The following is a 10,583-nucleotide window of genomic DNA, read 5'->3' as shown; positions in this document are numbered from 1 at the left end:
ATCCATATCGAAGGCTGTGCTCTTTGATCTTCATAAGTAAATGTTTCAAGTCCTCTTCACTTTCAGCAAGCAATGAAGACACTGCCTGTCCCAAAATGTAAATGAGCCTAGTCTCAAGATGTATGTTAACTATGAGGATTCCTTGACAGCACAGAAATTGCCCCCCATAATGGATCACACCATTAGCTCTTCTTCTTCCCCTCGATTTTTCTACCAGTCATTTGTAGCCCTTCATATCCCACCAGCATCCTCATGGCAGACCTTACCAATGATTGTGAATCCAAGCTTAAAAAGTGAATATGCTTCAAAAGCTTACCTTAGAGCAAGATCATTTGATACTTCCAGAGATTGGGTTCCTAAATAAACCACTTTCTGTAGTATATGCACAAGGTAAGCACTGTATTGTTTTATTATTAGTTGGGGTGTTGGCTCTAAATGACTGGCAGAGTTCGGCTGAGCAGGACTCGACCAAATTATTGTTGTTGTTAAGTACTGTGGAGTTGATTCCGACTCATAGCGACCCTATATAGGGTTTTCAAGGAGCAACTGATGAGTTTGAACTGCTGACCTTGTGATTGAAACTGACCTTGCAGTCCAGCGCATCATCCTGTAGTGCCACATGAGGACCAGAAAGAGGGTTTGATGAATCCTAGCCTTCACCTGTATCTCTAAAATGTGAACTCCCCCTCTGCGGGGACAAGAAGATGCACAGTGATGAAGAGCTAGAAATACAGAGCCCTAGAAAGCATCTGGTCAAACGCAGGGGGAGCTGGTCCAGGCTTCCAGTCTGAGGTCCTCTCATGTCTTTAGGTTTAACAGTCCCATGGGGAAGACAGAGCAGGGAGGTATTGGGTCCCATCGTCGTCCAAGTGGCTGAAGGCGAGGAAGATGGGACTAACTCCCATGGATGGTAAGAGGCTAAAGCATTATTGGAGAGAATTGCCATCTATTCTGGGGAAAATATTTAAAACTTGATCAATCACCCACTGCATTCCCCTAAAGGACTCAAAACTCAGGAAAGCACTATTACCATACCCAGGATCAGGATGCTTCATCTTGAAACAAGTGTGCCTCCCTGGTAGCCTCCAAAGTGAGCACTGAAGGGGGAGGAGGAGGGGGACATCTGGTCTTACTAGAACCACATGAAGCAAGTTGATGAAACAGATGACAAAGTTTTAGGGAAAGACCAGTGTTTGAAGTAGGATTCCATGATTACAGGTTTGAAAAGGGAAGGTAGATAGAAGGTACGTCAGAACTCTGTAGTTTCCCATTTCTATGGATCCCTATCCTTCCCTACTGGCCCTCAGCAAAACCTTGGCTACCGTGGTCATTCCAGAAGTACAGGACACATTTTCAAGGGCTTTTATGCCTCACTTGGTTCTCTACAAGCTCAAAGCACCCCAGAACACTGAAACTGGAGAGAACCTCAGAGATCTTCTTGTTCCACTCCCTCACTTCCACTCATTCATTCAATCCACAAATATCTGTTGAATACCTGCTGTGGGCCAGGCTCTGTTCTAGGTACTGATGCTGCTAATCTGAAGGTCGGCAGTTCAAAACCACCAGCGGTTCTACGGGAGAAAGATGAGGCATTCTGCTCCCGTAAAGATTTCCAGCCTCGAAAACCCTGTGCAGGGTCACTATGAGTTGGAGCCGACTCCACAGTACTTAACAACAACAACAACAATTCATAAATATAGGTCAAGTTCATCAGATTGTAGCAATTTAACTTGTTTTCTTTAAAAAAAAAAAAACAACTTTTTTTTTTTTTTTCCCTTTTCCTTCTTCTTGTCTGGTTCTGAACATCCACATGGGATGTTCAATGGTCCAATGGGCACAATCTGCAAGTTTGGCCACCCTTATGCATCAACCCTCACTTCATATCAACTGGAAGCTTTACTCTCAGCTCTAGCCCTCCGTGGCCATGTCTTTGTTCATGGGCTAAGGAGTCACTGGGGTCTCACTGTACTTCAGGCCAACCAGGTCTAACCATACTCCAGATTGATGGGGGTCTATGTAACTTGGTCAGACTCAGCCCACTCTTCATTGCTGCTTTCCTCCCCCACTTCCTATCACCAGTAGACCAATGTGGTCACCAGCAAGCTTTCATGCCTGCTTGTGTGTGTTCCCTTTCAGTGTCAGTCTTGGGAGGGGATTTGTCCTGAAGGGACTTGATTGCTTGCCTTGATGGCTCCCAGCAAACAACTTGTTTGTTCTTATAGTACAAAGATCAGACTTAGGCCTATAGACTCTTGTAGAACCCTATCCACCACCCTACCTCTCCACAGCTCCATCCCCCCCCCCACTTTCAACCACCTCACCACTCCATCAACCTCCTCCACCACCCTACCTTTCCATCAACCCCCTCCAAAATCCCATCTCTCCACCACCCCACCTGCCCAGTGCACACAGTGGCATCCCTCATTTGTTCCTTTTAACTTCTGTTCCAGTTTTCTAGACTTGCAGATTGATAGTTTGTCCTACCTTCTAATTAAACCCTGAGCCTAGCCGAGCCAGCAGGGAGATGTGCTTTTGCCTAGAGCAATGTCTCCTCCTGAGCATATCTTTAGCCCTTAAAGAGGAATGAAACGTGATAATTGGTAACCAATTAATGTGCATTCCAGCAAACTATATTTTAATTATTCTGTCATAGGTTGTCTGCCTGTGAAATATTCCATGTTAATTAAATCCTTTTAATAATCCAATGAAAGTGCCTCTATTCCTTGATGTGCTGGTTAAAAGGGAGGCAATGACAAACTTACGGCTCATGTCATTTGAGCTAATGGCATGAATCCTGCTTTGAGCTTCATATGCTTATTGAACTAGTGATCTCTTAATACTTGCTAGAGTTCTTTATATATCATTAGCCCACAATTGCCCTGTTATGTCTGAAGCCTGCATGATGACAAGCAGGGGCTCTGGGGACTTTGCTAGGGAAACACTTGACCTGTATCTTGCTCTGGCTGGGATCACTGACCAGGTACAAGGATCCCTCTGCCATCTACCATCCCTCATGTTGAAACCTCTTGTCCCCAGCCTCTTGATGAGAATTGGTCACTATATCTTTGATTGTATGCACTGGGCACCTATTCTGTGCACATATCTGACCTAGGGTTGGAGAAAACAAGTAAAGATGCATGAGAGTCTGCTATAACATTCTGCCCCCACTTCAAAGGAGGTTGGAGGTTCTCAGACTCAGGAGAAGGATAAGAAGAAGCTGTCCATGGTAAATACCAGGGGAAATTGATTAGGATAGAGGGGCTGAACTCCCCTTTGTTAGGACTCTCTCAAAAACCCTATCATCCAGTTCAGGGTGGGGTGGGGTGAACAGGTGTGATTCAGAAGTAGAAGTCTCTACTTCTGTGAGGGAGGCCCAGTTTGATTCATGACCAATCGACCTAATAGACAACCACCACCTGTCTAGCATTGGAAGCCTTAGTTTTGCTGTGATACTGAGCCAATTTCATCAGTGCTCCAGATCAAGTCAAAGTAGGAAGAAAAGCCTAGTCACCAGATTCCAAAAAACAGTCCATGAAAATTCAAAGGATCACAGTGGTCGAATCAGCACGTGAGCTTGGGGAGAATGCCTGACCAGGCAGCATTTTCTTCTGTGTGCATGGTTTTCATGAGCCAGGAGTCAATGCCGACGACAGCAAACAACCAGGGAATTCTAGATTTCTGCATGATACATATCGTTTAATGCATTACAGACAGTTTAAAAAGAAGAGAAAGCTTGACCCATAGGCCCACCATGCTAATGGAATCAGAATGAACTTCATGTTTTATTTCTATGAAGAGTTTGAAGAAAGAGTGAGGAAGAAAAGACGTTATTGGGCAAAACATTAGCATAGTCCCAAAGGGGAGAAGTTGAAGACATGTTTGGAAAACACCAATTGGATGCACCTGTAGTGAAATATGGTGAGGTAATCATGGAATGAAAAGATAAATTTTCATCCCAGAATGTGGAGGAAATTGAATGTCAGTCTAAAGAGTTTATACTGTATTTGTCAAATAAGGGGGAGCCAGGGAAGAAGGAGAGATGGGCTACTTCCAAATACTTGAAAACCTTATGACTAACAATGGAATACTGTCAGCAACAGAATATTGACTACCGAAACATGACGAAGAGTACCAGAATATTGTCAGATAGAGTGTCGGAGGATGAGCCTCTCAGGTTGGAAGGCAACTGGGGAAGAGTTGCCTCCTTCAAGTAGAGTTGACCTTGATGACATGGTTGGAGTAAAGCCTTCCAGACCTAAATTTTCAGATGGGGCACAACTCAAAATAAAGACAAGCATCTATAAGCATCCATTAATAACTGGAACATGGATTGTATGAAGTAGGAGTCTAGGAAAATTGGAAATTATTAAAAATGAAATGGAATTCATAAACATCAATATCCAAGGCATTGTTGTTGTTTAGTGCCATCAAGTCGGTTCTGACCCATAGCAACCCTGTATAGAGTTTCCGAGGAGCTTCTGGTGAGCTTGAACTGCCAGCCTTGCAGTTCAAATGGCTTTGAAGTCTGGCACATTAACCCACAGCGCCACACCAGGACTACATCCAAAGCATTAGTGAGCTGAAATAGACTGGTATTGGCCATTTTGAATCTGACAATCACATGGTTTACTATTCTGGAAATGACAAACTAAAGAGGAATGGTGTCACCTTCATCATCAAAAAGAACATATCAAGATCTGTCTTGAAGTATAACACTGTCTGTGATACGATAATATTCATATGCCTACAAGGAAGACCAGTGAATAGCACCATTATTAAAATGTACACACCAACCACTAAAGCCAGTGATGATAAAATTGAAAAATTCTACCAGCTTCTTCAGCCTGAAATTGATCAAACATGCACTCAAGATGTACTGATAATTACTGGCATTGGAATGTAAAGGTTAGAAACAAAGAGGAAGGATCAGTAGTCAGAAAATATGGCCTTGGTGATAATGAAAACGATGCTGGAGATCGCATGATAGAATTTTGTAAGACTTCTGCATTGCAAATACCTTTTTAAAACAATATGAAAGACGACTATATACATGGACTTCACCAGACATTCTGGAATACTCAGAAATAAAATTGACTACATTTCTGGAAAGAGATGGTGGAAAAGCTGCATATCATCAGCAAAAACAAGGCCAGGGACAAACTGTGGAACAGACAATATGCAAGTTCAGGCTGAAGCTCAAGAAAGTTAAAACAAGTTCATGAAAGCCAAAATATGGCTTGAACATATCCTATCTGAATTTAGAGATCATCTGAAGAACAGATGTGATGCATTGGACACTAAAGACACTAAAGATGCATTGGACACAACCAGGAGTTGTGGGATGACATCAAGAACATCATACATGAAGAAAGCAAAAGGTCATTAAGAAGTCAAGAAAGAAGAAAAAGACCAACATGGATGTCAGAAGAGATTCTAAAACTTGTCCTCCAGCATAGAGATACTAAAGCAAAAAAGAAACAAAGAGGTAAAAAAGCTGAACAGAAAGTTTCAAAGGTTACCTCGAAATGATAAAGTCAAATATTATAGCAAAATGTGCAAAGACCTGAAGTAAAAAAACAAAAACAAAAGTGAAGACCACACTCAGCATTTCTCAAACTAAGGAAACTGAAGGAAAAGTTCAAGCCTCAACTTGAAATATTGAAGGATTGTATGGGCAAAATATTGAATGATGCAAAACGCATCCAAAGAAGATGGAAGAAATACAGAGTCCATACAAAAAAAAAAAAAAAAGAATGGTCAGTGTTCAACCATTTCAAGAGGTAGTGTGTCAAGAACCAGTGATCCTGAAGGAAGAAGTCCAAGGTTCATTGAAGGCATTGGCAAAGAACAAGGCATTGGGAATTGATGGAATACAAACTGAAATCTTTTAACAAACTGATGCCACACTGGAGGCACTCACTAACTTCCAAGAAATTTGGAAGACAACTACTTGGCCAACTGACTGGAATAGATCCATATCTGTGACCATTCCAAAGAGAGGTGATCCAACAGGATGTAGAAAGCACTGGTTAATATCATTATTATCACATGCAAGTAAATTTTTGCTGAAGATAATTTTAAAAATGGTTGCAACAGTACACTGACAGAGAACTTCCAGCGATTCAAGCTGGATTCAGAAGAGGATGTGGAATGAGAGTTATCAATGCTGACATCAGATGGATCTTGACTGAAAGGAGAGAATACCAGAAAGATATTTATGTGTGCTTTATTGACTACACAAAGCCTTTTGATTGTATGAATCATCACAAATTAAGGACAACATTGTGGAGGAGATTATTCCAGAACACTTAGCTGTGCTCATGAGGAATCTGTACATAGACCAATAGGTAGTTGTTTGAACAGAACAAGGGAAGGTGTGTGCCAGGGTTGTATTCTTTCACCATACTTATTCAACCTGTATGTGGAGCAAATAATCTGAGAAGCTGGATTATATGAAGAAACACATGGCATCAGGATTGAAGGAAGACTTATTAATAACCTGCTATATGTATATGATACAACTTTACATGCTGAAAATTAAAAAAATTAAAAAAAAAACAAACTTAAAATACTAATGAAGGTCAAAGAGCACAGCCTTCGGTATGGATTGTATCTCAACATAAACTAAACAAAATTCCTCACCACTGGACTAATAAATAACATCACAATAAATGGAGAAAAGACTGAAGTTGTCAGCTACTTCGTTTTGCTCAGATCCACCATCAATCAATACTCATGTAAGCAGCAGTCAAGAAATCAAATGATGTATTGCATTAAGCAAATCTGCTGCACAAGGCCTCTTTAAAATGCTCAAGAAAAAAGATGTCAGTTTGAGGACTAAGGTGAGCCTGATCCAAGCCATGGTATTTTCAAGAGCCTCATGTGCATGTGAAAGTTGGACAGTGAATACAAAAGATTGTAGAAGAATTGATGCATTTGAGTTATGTTGTTGGTGGAGAATATTAAAAGTTCCATGGACTGCCAAATGAACAAACCAATCTGTTGGAAGAAGTACAGCCAGAGTGCTCCTTGGAAGCCAGGATGGCCAGATTTTGTCTCTCATACTTTGGACATATTAGCAGGAGGGACCAGTCCCTGGAGAAGGATATCATATTTGTTAAAGTGAAGGGTCAGACAAAAAGAGGAAGACCCCCAACAAGATGGATTAGCATGGTGGCTGCGACCGTGGGCTCAGGCTTAGCAAAGATTGTAAGGTTGGCACCGGACTGGGCAGGGTTTCATTCTGTTGTACATAGGGTCGCTATGAGTCGGCGCAGATTTGATGGTACCTAACAACAGCGACAACAACAAGGGAAGAGTTTCTCAAGGTGAATGACACATTAAGATTTGTGTAATAAAAAGACACTCTAGGAATAATGAATAAGGCTGAGTGAAGAGGAAGACATTGCTAGAAGGGGAGTAATTACATGAGAAGATTTTTGCCATAACTTATGGGGGGAAGAATAAGGCATTGCATCTGATGGAGAAGTGGGGAGAGAGGAGAGGATCGTGACTGGATGTGGTGGGAGAGGGAAAAGGTAGCAAAGATGAAGCAGATACTTCGTTGTCTGTGACAGGAATTTGATGGACACTAAAAAGCAGAAAACAAGATTGGAGGGAGACTCATCACAACCTGTGATATACCCTTGACACAACCTTGCTTGCTGGAATCAGAGGACTTGAAATACTTACAAGTATTGATGGTGGTCAAAGACTACAGTCTTCAGCACGGATTGTGCCTAAATGTAAAGAAAAATAAAATTCTCATAACTGGATCGATAAATAACATGATAAACGGAGAAAAGATTGAAGTTGTCAAAACTTCATTTATCTTGGATCTGCAATCAACCTTCATGGAAGCAGCAGACAAGAAATCAAAGGATGTTTTGTGTTAGGCAAGTCTGCTGCAAAAGACTTGTTGAAAGTGTTAATGAGCAAAGATGTCGCATTGAGGATTAAGGTGCACCTGACCCTAAGCCATGGTATTTTCAATGATCTCATATGCATTTGAATTATGCTATTGGAGAAGATTATTGAAAGTATCATGGACTGCCAGAAGAACAAACAAATCTGGATTGGAAGAAGTACAGCTAGAATGCTCCTTAGAAGTCAGGATGGTGGGACTTTGGCTGTGTAATTGGACATGTGATCAGAAGGCACCAGTCCCTAGAGAAGGACATTATGCCTGGTAAAGTGAAGGGTCAGCAAAAAAGAGGAAGACCCTCAGTGAGATAGATTGGCACAGCCGCAGCAGCAATGGTATCACATACAAAAGTAATTATGAGGCTGGCATAGGAATGGGAAGGGTTTCATTTTGCAGTGCATAGGGACCAACTTAATGACACGTAACAACAACAATAGTAGCGGTAACTTTATTCATAATAGCCCAAACTGGAAACAACCCAATGTCCGTCAAGTGGTGAGTGGACAGACAAATCATATTATATGTATTCAACGAACTGCTTGTTGTCAGGTACCTTTGAGTTCATTTTGACCAATAAGAACGGTAATTGTGACAGAAAGGAACACTGCCTGGCACTGCGTGAAGAAGGTTTCAGCCATTGCTATGCTTGACACCATTGTTGCGGCCACAGTGTCAATTCTACAACCTGAGGCTCTTTCTCTTTTTTACTGACTTTCCAAACATAATGTCCTTTTCCAGGTCTGGTCCCTCCTCATAACATGCCCAAAGTATGTGAGAGAAAGTCTCGCCATTCTTGTTTCTAAGAAGTACTCTGGCTGTCATTCTTCCAAAACAGACTGTTCATTCTTTTGACAGTTCATGTTGTAGTTAAGTGGCATCAAGTTGGTTCCAACTCATAGTGACTTTGTATAGGGTTTCCAAGGAGTGGCTGGTAGGCTTGCACAGTTGATCTTTAGATTAGCAGTCCAGTACTTATCCTACAGGGACCACACCAGTCCATATTACATTCTTCCCCAACACCATAATTCAAATGCATCAATTCTTCTTCAGTCTTTCTTATTATTCATTGCCCAACTTTTGCATACATATGAAGCTATTGAAAATACCATGGCTTGGGTCAGATGCACCTTAATCTTTCAAGTGAGATTTTTGCTTTTTAACTCTTTAAGGAGGTCTTTTCCAACAGATTTCTCAATGCAGTAAGTGTCATTTGAGTGCTAGACTGATGTTTCCATGAGCATTGATTGTTTATCCAAATAAAATGAGCTTATTGACAACTCCAATCTTTTTTTCATTTATAATGATATTATTTATCGATCTAATGGTGAAGATTTTTGTTTTCTTTTTGTTGAGGTGTAATCCATATTAAAAGATATAGTCTTTGATCTCAATTAATAAGTGTTTCAAATATTCTTTACTTTCAGCAAGATAGGTTGTATCATCTGCATATCACAAGTTGTGATTGAGTCTTCCTCTGATCCTCATGTTGCCACTTTCTTCATACAGTACAGCCGCTCTAATTATTTGTTCAGTATACAGATTCAATAAATGGGGTGAAAGGATAAAGCCCTAATTCACACCGTTTGTGATTTTAAGCCATACAATATTCCCTTAGTAGACTAGGGGACTTCAAAAAGTTTGTGGAAAAATTACACTATCTTTTCATTCCATTTTCCACAAACTTTTTGAAGTCCCCTTATATATACAGGTTACACATGAGTACAATGACATATTCTGGAATTCCCATTCTTTGAAATTTTATCCATGATTTGTTATGATCCACACAGTCAAATACCTTTGCATAGTCCATAAAACACAGGGAGACATCTTTCTGATATTCTCTGCTTTGAGCTAAAATCCATCATCGGTCATCAGCAATGATATCCCTCGTTCCATGTCCTCTTCTCAATCTGGCTTAAACTTCTGGGAATTCCTGTTGATGTATTGCTACAACCATATGTTCATTATTTTCAGCCAAGTTTTGCTTGCTTGTGATACTAATGGTTTTGTTTGATAGTTTTCACAATCTGTTGGATCACCTATCAGTAACTTAACCAAGTAGTTGTCTTCCATATTTCTTGGCATAGGCAGCATAGTACCTCTAACATCGCATTTGTTTGTTGAGACTTCTCAAGTGATACTCTGTCAATTCTTGGAATCTTGTTTTGTCAGTGCAATCAGTAAAGGTTGGACTTCTTCCTTCATTACCATTAGTTCTTAATCATGTGATATCTCTTGAAATGGTTGAATGTTAATTATTTCTTTTTGACACCGTGACTTTGTGCATTCCTGCCATCTTCTTTTGATGCTTCCTACATTGTTCAATATTTTACCCATAGAATCCATTAATATTACAGCTCGAGGTTGGAACTGTTTCTTCAGTACTTTCAGCCTAGAAATGCTTAGCATGTTCTTCTCTTTCGTTTTTCTAACTCCAGAGCTTTGCGCATTTCATTATAATACTTTTCTTTGTCTTCTCTAGCCAACCTTTGGGTCTTCTGTTCTGTTCTTTTACATCATTATTTCTTCCATTTGCTTTAGCTACTCTACCTTCAAGAGCACATTTCAGAGTCTCTTCTGGCAACTGCTAATCAGCAATAACAAAAAGAGTGAACTAATGACTCATTTAACAATATGAATGAATCTCGAAAGTCTTATA

This window comes from Chrysochloris asiatica, unplaced genomic scaffold (genome assembly GCF_000296735.1).
Source record: "Chrysochloris asiatica unplaced genomic scaffold, ChrAsi1.0 scaffold00007, whole genome shotgun sequence".
Lineage (NCBI taxonomy): Eukaryota > Metazoa > Chordata > Mammalia > Afrosoricida > Chrysochloridae > Chrysochloris > Chrysochloris asiatica.
This window is presented reverse-complemented; position numbering follows the sequence as displayed.